This window comes from Mytilus trossulus, chromosome 8 (genome assembly GCF_036588685.1).
Source record: "Mytilus trossulus isolate FHL-02 chromosome 8, PNRI_Mtr1.1.1.hap1, whole genome shotgun sequence".
Classification (NCBI taxonomy): Eukaryota; Metazoa; Mollusca; class Bivalvia; order Mytilida; family Mytilidae; genus Mytilus; species Mytilus trossulus.
Genome location: NC_086380.1, coordinates 63,686,876 through 63,699,132, shown reverse-complemented (window position 1 = coordinate 63,699,132; position 12,257 = coordinate 63,686,876). Strand labels below are relative to the sequence as shown.

General features: G+C 31.9%; 1 long non-coding RNA gene across 1 annotated transcript in view; it reads right to left on the bottom strand.

Annotated features, from left to right (window-relative positions):
* LOC134681251 (uncharacterized) overlaps positions 1–10,806 on the bottom strand; it is a 41,519-nt gene extending 30,713 nt beyond the window's left edge. Inside the window, exon 1 of the long non-coding RNA XR_010100587.1 lies at positions 10,710–10,806. This is a non-coding gene — a long non-coding RNA (uncharacterized LOC134681251). The remainder of the gene's footprint in view (positions 1–10,709) is intronic.
* Between the last annotated feature and the right edge of the window lie 1,451 nt (positions 10,807–12,257).

The following is a 12,257-nucleotide window of genomic DNA, read 5'->3' as shown; positions in this document are numbered from 1 at the left end:
AGAAGTGAAATATATTGATGAAAAAAGCATATGAAGCAATGGATGCAAATTAATCCAATCCAGAAACAAATCCTATTTTAGATCTCAAATGTTATGGTTTATACGGTTTAAAAAAACAAATAACATACTTCATTCAAATACTTTATATTAAACAAAATAAAAAAATAAAAAAAGAACAGGGACCGTTGAATGAGTATAAAGATAAAGCACCCAGGACGGACAAGTACTCGTTCGAACACATCAAAATTATTTTCGAATTCCCACCACCTAGTCGTGCCTAAAATAGCAATTGGTCGTCCCCCCTATGCACAGATATATTTCTTCACATGTAATACTAATATAGTAACTATATCAATGCCCTAATAAAATGCAGATTTCAAATAAGTTAATTCATTACACTACAAACTGTTCAGAGTCTGAATTGACCAGTTTTTGTGCTCGACCAGTAAAATAGAGCACACATTTAACTCGACTAGTTTCGACATTGTCTCGTCTGTACTTAACTGTACTCAAGTGTAATCGACTAGGTCTCGACTTTACTTACTTTTTCTGATTCCGTACTTGATGATCTTTGTGTAGTCTGATATGGTCTTGACCAACGCTCGACCTGTCTCGATCAGTAAGGTTTGATGAACATCCAAGTTGATTTGAAAGAGTGATTAAAAAAACAAAGTGTACTATCTCTATTTTGGCCGAAATTGCAAATCCTAGCTTTTTTTTTTAACCAAGATGACTTTAATTCTTAAATTTTACAGCAATACAAGAAAAAAATAAATGAAATTTGATTCAGTAAGCTTGATATATATCTAAGATAGCTGCATAGTTTGATGAAAATCCAAGTTGATTTGAAAAAGTTATTAAAAAAATTAAAGTGTACTATCGCTATTTTGTCCGAATTGCATATCCTACCTTTTTTTTACCAAGATGACTTTAATTCTTAAATTTTACAGCATGCAACAAAAAAGTAAATGAAATTGGATTCAGTAAGCTTGGTATTAATCTAAGATAGCTGCATAAGTTGTTGAAAATCCAAGTTGATTTTAAAAAGTTATTAAAAAAATTAAAGTGTACTATCGCTATTTTGTCCGAATTGCATATCCTACCTTTTTTTTACCAAGATGACTTTAATTCTTAAATTTTACAGCATGCAACAAAAAAGTAAATGAAATTGGATTCAGTAAGCTTGGTATTAATCTAAGATAGCTGCATAAGTTGTTGAAAATCCAAGTTGATTTTAAAAAGTTATTAAAAAAAATAAAGTGTACTATCGCTATTTTGTCCGAATTGCAAATCTTAGTTTTTTTTTACCAACATTACTTCAATTATTAAATTTTACAGCAATACAACAAAAAAGTAAATGAAATGGGATTCAGTATGCTCGATATATATAAATAAGATAGCTGCACAGTTTGATGAAAATCCAAGTTGATTTGAAAAAGTTATAAAAAAAATTAAAGATGCCTATCTGAATTTATAAAATAATTTTTATTTTTACCTATTGTAAAATTAAATTCTTTCATTTCACAGCCATTAATCAAACTACCTAATAAGCTTGAATTTTGTAAGATCAATATTTAATTTAGTTAGATGGGCAGATTTAAACCAGTCAAAACTAAATTTGAAGGTCAACACTTGTCAAGACAGGTCGAGGCAAGTCGAGCCTTGGTCAAGACCATTTCAGACTACACAAAGATCATCAAGTACTGAAACAAACTAATTAAGTAAAGTCGATACCTAGTCTAGTACACTTAAGTACAGTTAAGTACAGTCGAGACAATGTCGAGACTAGTCGAGTAAAATGTGTGCTCGATTTTCTGGTCGAGCACAAAAACTGGTCATTTCAGACTCTGAGCAGTTTGTAGTGTTAGGAGTTTGAACCTCTACTGCAAACCAGAAATTGAGAACCATGAGCCCCTAAAAATTACCTAAAAATGACACATTGCCTTTTAAAAAATTAAAAGAGCCCCACCCCCTTTTTATTACACAAAAAAGAAACAAATCAAAGCAAAACTCATAACGATAATTGTATTAACGAAAGGAAAATTATGAATAGAAATCGATATGACCTAATCAGATTAGTTGTTCGTTTTTAAAAATTCAGCGAAATGAATCAACTATAAAACTTAAACAAGTCAATCTCATGATGATGAAATAGGCCTAAAACTGTTAGTTTGGATTCAACATATCGCATGACTTTCTTGACATTAAGATAATCAAAATTGCTGCAAAGAAGAAAAGTTTCCAACTTTTAATGTCATTTTACTTGATATTTTCGGCACCGGAAATTGACAACGTTTACCTATGTATTGACACATTATCGGATGAGGGCAATTCCGTCAAATTCTGTTAAAAACATTAGTAGCACATAAAATTTATTGATGTCTTAAAATATATTCATTATATTCATTATGTTCCAATGATATTAAGTCAACAATTAATTTTCGAGAGATGAATAGCTATTGTGTACTTCAGAAACAAGGTTAAAGGAGGTCCACGCTTCGATTGTGAGGGCAAACAATATCAAGATGAATGAATTTTCATAATATTTGCCTTATGTTCCAAAATTATAAAATGAAAGTATAAAAAAATCGAGGCTGAGATTTTTTTAAATAATTTAATAGTTACAGCAGACCAATAGACGTAATAGAGAAATATGCGACAATGGCCCCATTCTTTAATTTTATAAAAAAAATCTATCATTTTACATTTAATTGACTCTTATTGATATTTTATAGGGGTTACATATATAAGGATCCAGCTTATCTTGATAGTTGATTAATTTTTTACTTTAAAAACAAAAACTCTTCTTATTTCTAATTATGTCGACCTTGCAAGAAAAAAAACCTATACAACATTAAAACCCTTTCTTTAAAATGGGGACGATTTTTTTACCTACTTTGGACACCTTTTTTCGTTACAAATCTTGATTTGAAGAACTAGTGAGATAACGATGTAAAAATTTTAAAGGAAAATTGAAGGATATGTATTTTCTGCACCTCTTTTTAATATCGCTATTTAATTCTACAGTGCAAAAATTCGATACCCGAAGTTCTATATTCGGATGTGAAAAAATATGATTCCTTTTATTTTTTTTGTTTAAACATGAATATGATAAAACTCTTATATGTTTCTCTTATAAATGCACTAAATCAACAGCATTTACAACCTTACTTTGCTGTAAACGAATGATTTTTTTACAAAAGCGCGCCTTTTTTTAGTCGCCGTCGGCTGTCCTACTAAATAAAATCAAGAGTAGTTTACCGCTGTTCCAAATTCATAAATCGATTGAGAAAAAAACAAACCACTTAAACAGGGGGACACATATCAAATATAAGAGGGGAACTACGACGCAACAGAAACACAACTATAGTATTGCAATGGCCACTTCTCTGAACTCGTATAGGACATTTTAAGAAAAAAATGGTTGGTTGAAACCTGGTTTCTATGGCTAGCCAAACTTAGGACTTTTGTGGCAACACAAAATATAACATTAAAATGTCAAAATAACACGACAGAACTATAATACAAATACATTTGAGAACATATAGGACAGAGAAACACACAAAAAATAGCTTACAAAAGGTACTAGGTTTACAATTCAATATGTCAGACATGCGCTTTGTCATCACTAGACTAATTAGTGACGCTCAGATGAAAAAGTTTGAAAGCTAAAACAAGAACAAAGTTGTGGAGTTGAAGATGAACAATCTAACACGCCTTTTTATTATATTATCTGTTATAAGTCCACAGAAAACAGATGTTTAGTGCTAGTCACCGCTCCTCGGCATCATCGAGACTTACAAAACTAGTAATGGGACCATTCAAAAGAACGTGTCAAAAATCTTGAAACCCATCCGTTCTTTCGAGCGAAGTTGAAAACAAAACAAAATACGGTTAATGAATTGCGTACAGATGATGGTTTCAAAATGAGAAGAAGCCCCGTTTGAATGATGTATCAAAGATGCAGAGAGGCGCCGTCAGTTTTTCAATTGTGTATTGAATTATCTTTAAGGACAGTATCATGTCGGATTTTTTACAATTAAGGCGAAATTTCTTTCTTTCTTTGTTTTCTTTTTGTTTTCTTATTTTTATTCCAGAAGAAAGGAGTGTATTGTCATTCTTACTGTTTACAAATTTATTTATTTTTTAAATACTAAGGCTTTTTACCTCAGGCTTAGATTACCTTATCTGTATTTGCCAACACGTTTAGGAATTTTGGGTCTCAATGCTCTTCAACTTTGAACTTTGGCGCAAGTTCCATATCAGGAAAGTCGCCTCCCAAAACATCAATATTATAATAATAATAACAGTGACACTTAAGTGCGACAAAAACAAACGCAAACATACACATAAACAAACTATTTGACAACTACATGAACAACTGCCATATTCCGGACTTGGTGCAGACATTGAAGAAAAATACTGTGTTGTATATTTGAACCTGCTTGTAAGACTAGCCTGAACAGTCGTTTACATGACAATGTTCATATTTATCGCAAAGATGACACAATTATGTAAGAGAGGGACGAATGATGGACAGTCAAACTCACAAATCAAAAACAAACTGACCACAACATGGCCAAAAATTAAAAAGACAAACACACAAACAATAGTTCACATGACACAACACAGACAACTAAAGAATAAACAACACGAACCCTTGAAAAACTAGGGGTGATCTCAGGTGCTCCGGAAGGGTAAGCAGATCCTGCTCTACATGTTGCACCCGTCGTGTTGCTTATGTGATAACAAATCCGGTAAATAGTATAATTTGGTGTGTCACATTCATTTAGAGAAAGGGATTTTAGTTGCGACGTAAGGAACATAGTCGATATCATTTGTGAAACGGTTTTTCCATAACGGTCAACCAACTCGTGATGGCATCCTTAAAATTTACGAAGAGATGATTTAAACTTTACGATTTGGAACTCTTGGTTTAATAGCTTTCTTGTGAACAGCAACCCTCTATCAAGAAAATCAAGATAGGAAATGCAAGCACGGGAACACGGTATCAATTGGGAGATAGATACCCCGTATGAACAATGATTTAGGTGCTACTTAGAAATGGAAAATACTCACAAGAACATTTATCCCGAAGACACACACACACAAGTTAGATAAAATTCGAAAGAAAATGCAACGACCGATAGCAAATGACACACGCCACAAACAGTGACGCACTTAAGTAACAAATAAATCTTGAAGTTTATACAACTATTTTTCCAATACCCATCCAAACAATACTCATGACAATGACGGTTTTGTAAGTCTATTTCAAGATAACTTGAGCACAAACAATAACATATACAACATTATCCTACCGAAACCTCAAAAGAAACATGAAAAATAAATACATGAATGTTAGATGTATTCCATATCAAGATATGTCTCAGAGCAATGGAATTCACACTCAATATAACATTTATATTCGTGATATGCAATGGAAAGTGATTTCAATGCATTCATGATATATAATGCAATATGCATACATAACAGCTTTAGAAAAAATGTCGCTCGTGAGTTGACACATACAAACATCGTATCGATCAACCAATTCGTAAAATTGAACGTAAAAGTAGCATTTTTTTTATAGTTTTAGTCAGCTATAATACTGGGTTTAAGTATGTTTTCTTGTCAAGTGTTGGAATTTTGTCAGATTTTCGGAATCATTGGTGTTATCCATTTAAATGCCGTTAAACATTTTGCCAACAAACCCCGATATTGTTTGTACAATGTATAATTATAAGCTATCTGTAAAAGTCTTATTAGAATGTTGGATTCTTAATGCTCGCCAACTTTGTACTTTTTATGGCTTTATAACGATTTTGTTTTAAGCGTCACCGATGAGTTTAATGTATACGATTTTGCGTATCAAATTATAATCCTGTTACCTTTGATAATGATATTCACCACTGGGTCGATGCCACTGCTGGAGGTTTCGCCTCCGAGGTTTCACCAGCTTAGTTGTCAGCACTTCCTTGACATTTTTATAAATTTCCGGATAACAAAATCATAAAGTCTTTCTTGAATGTTTGGTCCCCAACGCTCTTCAACTTTGAACTGCTTTAGCTTTATGACTTTTTTATCTGCACGTCATCGGTGAGTCTTGTGAGGGTATCAGCAGCCCAGTAGTCATTACTTTTAAAAGAACAAGCTTTTCATAACGCTAGTTCATATTGATAGGAGATTGATAAAGCAACAAAAAGAGCCAAAAAATATATAAAGTTCAAGGTGCTTGTTTTTGTTTTTAAGATGTACATGTAAGCCATTGACATTTTTCAGGAAAATGTTCTCTCTTGATTTTTCATTGCTTGAGTCCTGAAAAACTATACAAAAACGTATAACAAAGTTTGTAATAGTTATCAAAAGTATCAGGTCTATAATCAAATACGCCAGATACGCGTTTTGTCGAAATATTGTATAAACTGATCGTATATACCATGATTTCATTTTGAATGTATGCTACACGCACGTTGCGTCTACACAAGACTCATCAGTGACGGTCGAATCCAAAGAAGGAAAAACAGCAAAATAAATTGCGAAGTTGAAGAGCATTGAGGACTAAAATTTCTAAACAAAATTGCTAACTACAGCTACGGTAATATATTCCTGATGTAAAAAAGGCTTAGTTTATCAAAAAACTTCAATGGGTTAAATCTTAAAAACAAGCACATTGAACTTTATATTTTTTTTTGCTCTTTTGGTTGCAATTCAATCCCCTATCAATATATACTAGCTTTATGAAAAGCTTGTTCTTTTAAAACTGAGTAGCAAACTTCCTTTTAATCAAGGCTTATCACGTGATGTTACTCTCTTTGATAATCCAAAACTTTAATAAATACACGGTTATCTTACAATGTTCTCTTGTATTGAATAAGTTTTGTCTCAAAACAATATGTTAAATATAAAAAAAAGATGTGGTATGATTTCAAAAGAGACCAAAATGACACAGCAATTAACAACTATAGGTCACCGTACGTCCTTCAACAATAAGCAAAGCCCACACCGCTTTGTCAGCTGTAAAAGTCCCCTAATTGACGATGTAAAACAATTCAAACGAGAAAACTAACGGCCTTATCTATTCTAAAAAATGAACGAAAATCAAATATGTCACACATTAACAAATGACAACTATTTAATTACAGGCTTCTGACTTTGGACAGGTACATACATACATCATTGGCGGGGTTAAACATGATACCGAGATCCCGACCCTCTCCATAACCTGGGACAGTGTTATAACAGTACATTATAAGAATGAAATATAAAAATCTGTTGAAAAAAGCTGAACTCATCAGATGGACAAAAATATAAATAGACGAGGTCGGGTACTTGTACACCCCATCAACAAAAAGACACTAGTAACATATCTGAGAGTACTTGCAGTTAACTGACATCTAGTTAAAAGCTACGAACAACTTAAACACAAATCATGCGTCTAAGACTAAAATATCAATCCGTAATCATCTAACATCAAAAGGATTTAGTGTAGAGACGTCATAAACAGCCAGAGAAAAACATGACCTTGTGCAATGGCAATTTACAGGTATCGACAGATTGTAAATTCATGAATGTTTATATGTATATAACATACTTGTAATATTTAGTTTGCTTTTAATCAACTGGTTACAAAAATATGTTTTAAACCATTAAAACAATTTTCAATGATCTTGTTACAGTGCTGAATTGGTAAGTAACCTTTAAGAATAAGTTTATTTAAAGGAGCGATACGTTAACAATGATCATTTCTTTATTTCCGGGCACGGTCAACAACATTTCCGTAAAAATTAGGATGTGGTATCCCGTTTGTAATACGTTTTTACAGGTACAACTAAACTTCAAAACCCAATCTGTATGTCTATGGAAAAATTTAAGTTTTAGGTTATCTATAGTAACGATATTTTTTGTTTAATAATTTAACAGTAATACATAGACTACGTTTGTTAAAATCGAAAACGCCACAACAGACACGGGCATAGCGAACGAGCTGTGAAATATAAACACCGTAAGGTGGTGCCAAAAGGAACATCACCATCTACAAATGGAAAATTACCAATTGGGAACACAAATCATCCCTTTTGTCTTAAATTTGAAGTTTCCCGTTTAAAACCGAAAATCTAAATCTAGGAAAGGACAGTTATTACAGTTTAAAATAGATTTATTTAAGGTAAGTTTCTTGGGGTAAATTTCAGCAGTTTATTGAGAAAATTCTGGATTATTTAACGAAACAATATCACGTTGACGGTTAGTGTTTTTGAATTTTTCAATTAAATGCAATTTCGACTGGTCTTTACTGAGTTAAGTCATAGAAAAAAAACAAGTCTGCTATCAAAGGGGCCCAATAAGGGCTCATAGTGATACCTACAACCTGTCGATTAACTTTGTTACCGAAACGTGTTTAAATATTATCAAGGAGAAAATTCTCAGCGTGAATCATTTTATCACATCTCCAGTAAGTATATCTATCATATTTACCTTTCACATTAGAGTAGAATGGCTTTATTTGAGTTGCAGCAAATATATTTGCATTCAGATTTAACAAACGACCATTACATTAAATAGGAAAACGTGTGTATGATAAAATAGTGTGGAAGTGTAGTGTCAAGAGTAGAAAAATTAAAACTGTCAACAGAAATAATTTAAAATTTAACTTCTGCTGGTTATTCGTAAGAGTATGAAATTATAGGGGTTCTATGTTTTAAACTAGAGAGGTATAAAGTTTTTTAACGGTAGAGTCATTAAATATACTAGATTAGTTGATAACAAAAATACCTTTGCTAATATATTTAATTTTCAGAAAATGACATGTATGATCATCAGGTTTGTCCATCCGCGGGAACTGTTTATGGTGACAAAAAGCTGTTATTATACGCGAATGTTCATACAGTGGGCTGAAGAAATAGATGGTGTCACACTCCTTGAAAATATCGTGTAGTTTACTTATCGGTATTTGACCCAGTTTTCTTAATAATTGATGCGTACCATTGTATTTAAATTTTGATAAGAGATAACAAAGTGTATAACTTCTACGATGTTTAACTCATTGATTTCGATTGATACGTTTGTCGTGATACCTTTTATTTATCATTTCGTTGTCTTTAACCAATAATACTCATGATATCAATAAAAGAAGTAGTAGAGATGTTCCCTTATCCAAAATTGTCATTAAGGCACAAGGGATACGATGATTAAGGTCGTTTAATCCAAGACAATTCGATAATTTTATTGGAATCTTCAAATTATTAATGCGATTGTTGTTGTTTCTGTATCGCTTCGAGCGGTTTCAATCAAATACATTTAATATTGTGGTTGTGTTTACCTAAATGTTGATAACTTATATACTTTTGAATGTCTTATGTTTTCGAAAGCGGTATAGATGTTCTTGTTTCGTTTAAAAAAAACTCTCGTCCTGTTTGTCCTACATAATGTATACCGCACTTTAGCTTGTTAAGCCCATCAATCGTGAGGATCTGAACAGAATAGTCGAAACCGAGCCGTCACAGATGAATTTCACCAGATTAGTTGCAATTAAGAATTTAAAACCTTAACGTAAAAAAGTAGAGATGAATTAAAAAAAGGGCAAATAAACCTCATGATTTGTTTTAAACAATTACAAACATCAGTTCATATATCACATAATATTACCAAAAAAATAAAAATTATTCTTCACCAATATGAAAAAAAAAAACAATCAAGGGGAGGGGAGTGGTTTTGAATGGCGTTAAACTCAAATGATCTTTAAAGATATAGGTGGTGCTCGTAAAAATTTAAATCGGTAATTATTCGGATTTTGTGCTGTCATAAAAACGAACAACGAACACGATGATCTTCATTTTACCCGATTAGACTTCAAATAACAAATCGGACACATGAGCTATACGTATACTGACTCTTTAAGGTTTAATATCTAATGATTTATAATTATATTCAAATCAAAAGTATTAGAATTTACATAATATTTAGTTACAAAAAATAATCTTTAACGGATAATGTGTTCACAACTAATTAGTTTTCATTATTATTATAAAGTACTAACATGAGAACTGACATGATATATTACAAAACTGAAATTGTTTACCTATAGCTAGAAATCGGAAATATATATATATATATGTATGGTCGCTTATGTCCTGTTCTTACAGGCATGAAAACTTTGGCAGCTTCTGACTTTTGCATCAACAGGTTTCGGGGGCAAAGCAATACCGACTCTCCGTCTTTATGTGGGTCTAATCGTCAGCAGTTATGGTACTTACGAATATTGATTGATATGGAACAAAGCATTGCAAATGTTCTCATGTGTACATAATTAAATCAATGGTTCACATGAGCATCAAAAATTGTAAATTATCAAACAATAAAATAGCAAAAAAAATCAAACTTGAACGTTAAGTGTAGTAATCTTAAAATTTGATTGATAACTATTAAATTTTAAAATGAATTTTATAATGTTGTATTTCAAATATTTTGTGAAACTTGCCAAATGTGAAAAAAGGATTAAACAAATTGATATTGATATTTTAAAACATTTATTTAAATCCCCCTGCTTTCGATAAACCAATAAAATTTGAAAACTTAATACTCTTTTAAAAACTTTTTAGTGTTACTGTGACCAATTTGTACTAACTTTTCAAATAATATAAATAAATCAAACCAAAAAAACAAAAAAAAACACCAACAAATAAACAACAAATAACCATAACTTTACTCACCCCTCATCTAAACATTGTTGTATATCCTAGTAACAGCAGAAAGCGGAATCTGCTAACAGTGGAAAGACAGTGCATGTTACATCTGGACTGTTTTGTCTCATATTCTGATTATAAATGTTATATGAAATAAGTTAATGAAACATTTAAATATTATTTATCTCGATGATAGAAATTATTGTAGCGTAGCAGTCAATTTAAGATTGACAGGTGTAGGTATCTTGATATTTTATGCAAATATATTTTGCAATTCACGTTTTTTTGAAATTGTACTTGCAGATGTCAACATAATACATATTTTCAATTAACTGCTGTCTTATAATGTCAAGAGTGAAATATCAATCAATTAAAATTAAAATAATGAACATTTGTACATGTTCCACATAGATATTTCTAGTCATTCCAACCATTATGACCATATAAAACTGCCAAGCACGTGTACACTTATTTGTACAAGTATCAATTGCTCGCAGCGCACATGATGAAAAACTCAATGAACGGACTAACGGGATTCTAACCCTCAGACTCTAGGTTTTCAAGCAGCGTTATTTTTTTTTTAATACAATTATATTCATAAATGTACACTTAAGCGCTCTAGCCAATAGAGTCAAAGAAGATCTTTCTTATCACAACTAGCTAGGCTTCCTTTATATATCCAGGTCTACAACACTATATTACTGAATATGGCTGTCATACCGAGTCTGAATTCGCATTTGTACACGAAGTGTCTCGATATTGTGTACGTCCAACATTCATGTTTTAAATTTTGAAGTTACTGTAACAGTTATAGTTTTAGTTGAATAATCTGTAATGTCTTATCGGTTGTAGTTTCTAAAAAAACATCTTACACATGAAAATTCCTTGGAAAAAAATTGTATAAAGGTCGAGATGGCGTGTTAGTAACGTTATCATATCACTGTTCATTTATAATAGTGTGTTAGTCGTTGATGGAACATGTTGTGTCGACTAATATAGTGTGTTTGTGATTGTGTTTCTGTGATGAATATCCTGCTTGCGTGTGTCCTGTATTTCTGTCAAGTTGATGTGTTTACTTTGGGTTTGTTTTCGCCTGTTTATGATTTTTGAACCACGGGTCACTACTGTTGCCTTCATTTTACAAATTCTGCCTAGCAGCTGCAAGCTCTTGAATAACGAAAAATTTGGAAAATGTATATTCCATATGCAGGTTAAGTTTTATTAAACAAGTTAATGGAATCATACAAACAAACGTTTCAATACCTGCTGTTTCACTTTTGAATAAATCAAACGGATATAGTTGTCTTAATTATTTAAAATAACTGTTGGTTTGCAAATGCAAATACACATATTATAACTGAACAGTAGTAGAAACTATGGTTATTTATTTGCCTATGAGCAGATGGAGGCTCGGTGGTCTTGACTGTCCAACTGCTATTTCATAAGTCGAGTATAACTGAGGTTATCAATTTAAATGGACAATATTCCCACAGATGGTCAATGGATCCCTCCAAGAACTATGGCTTCTTCGATAAATATCAACTGCCAGCCACAGTATATCCACAAATAATGAGT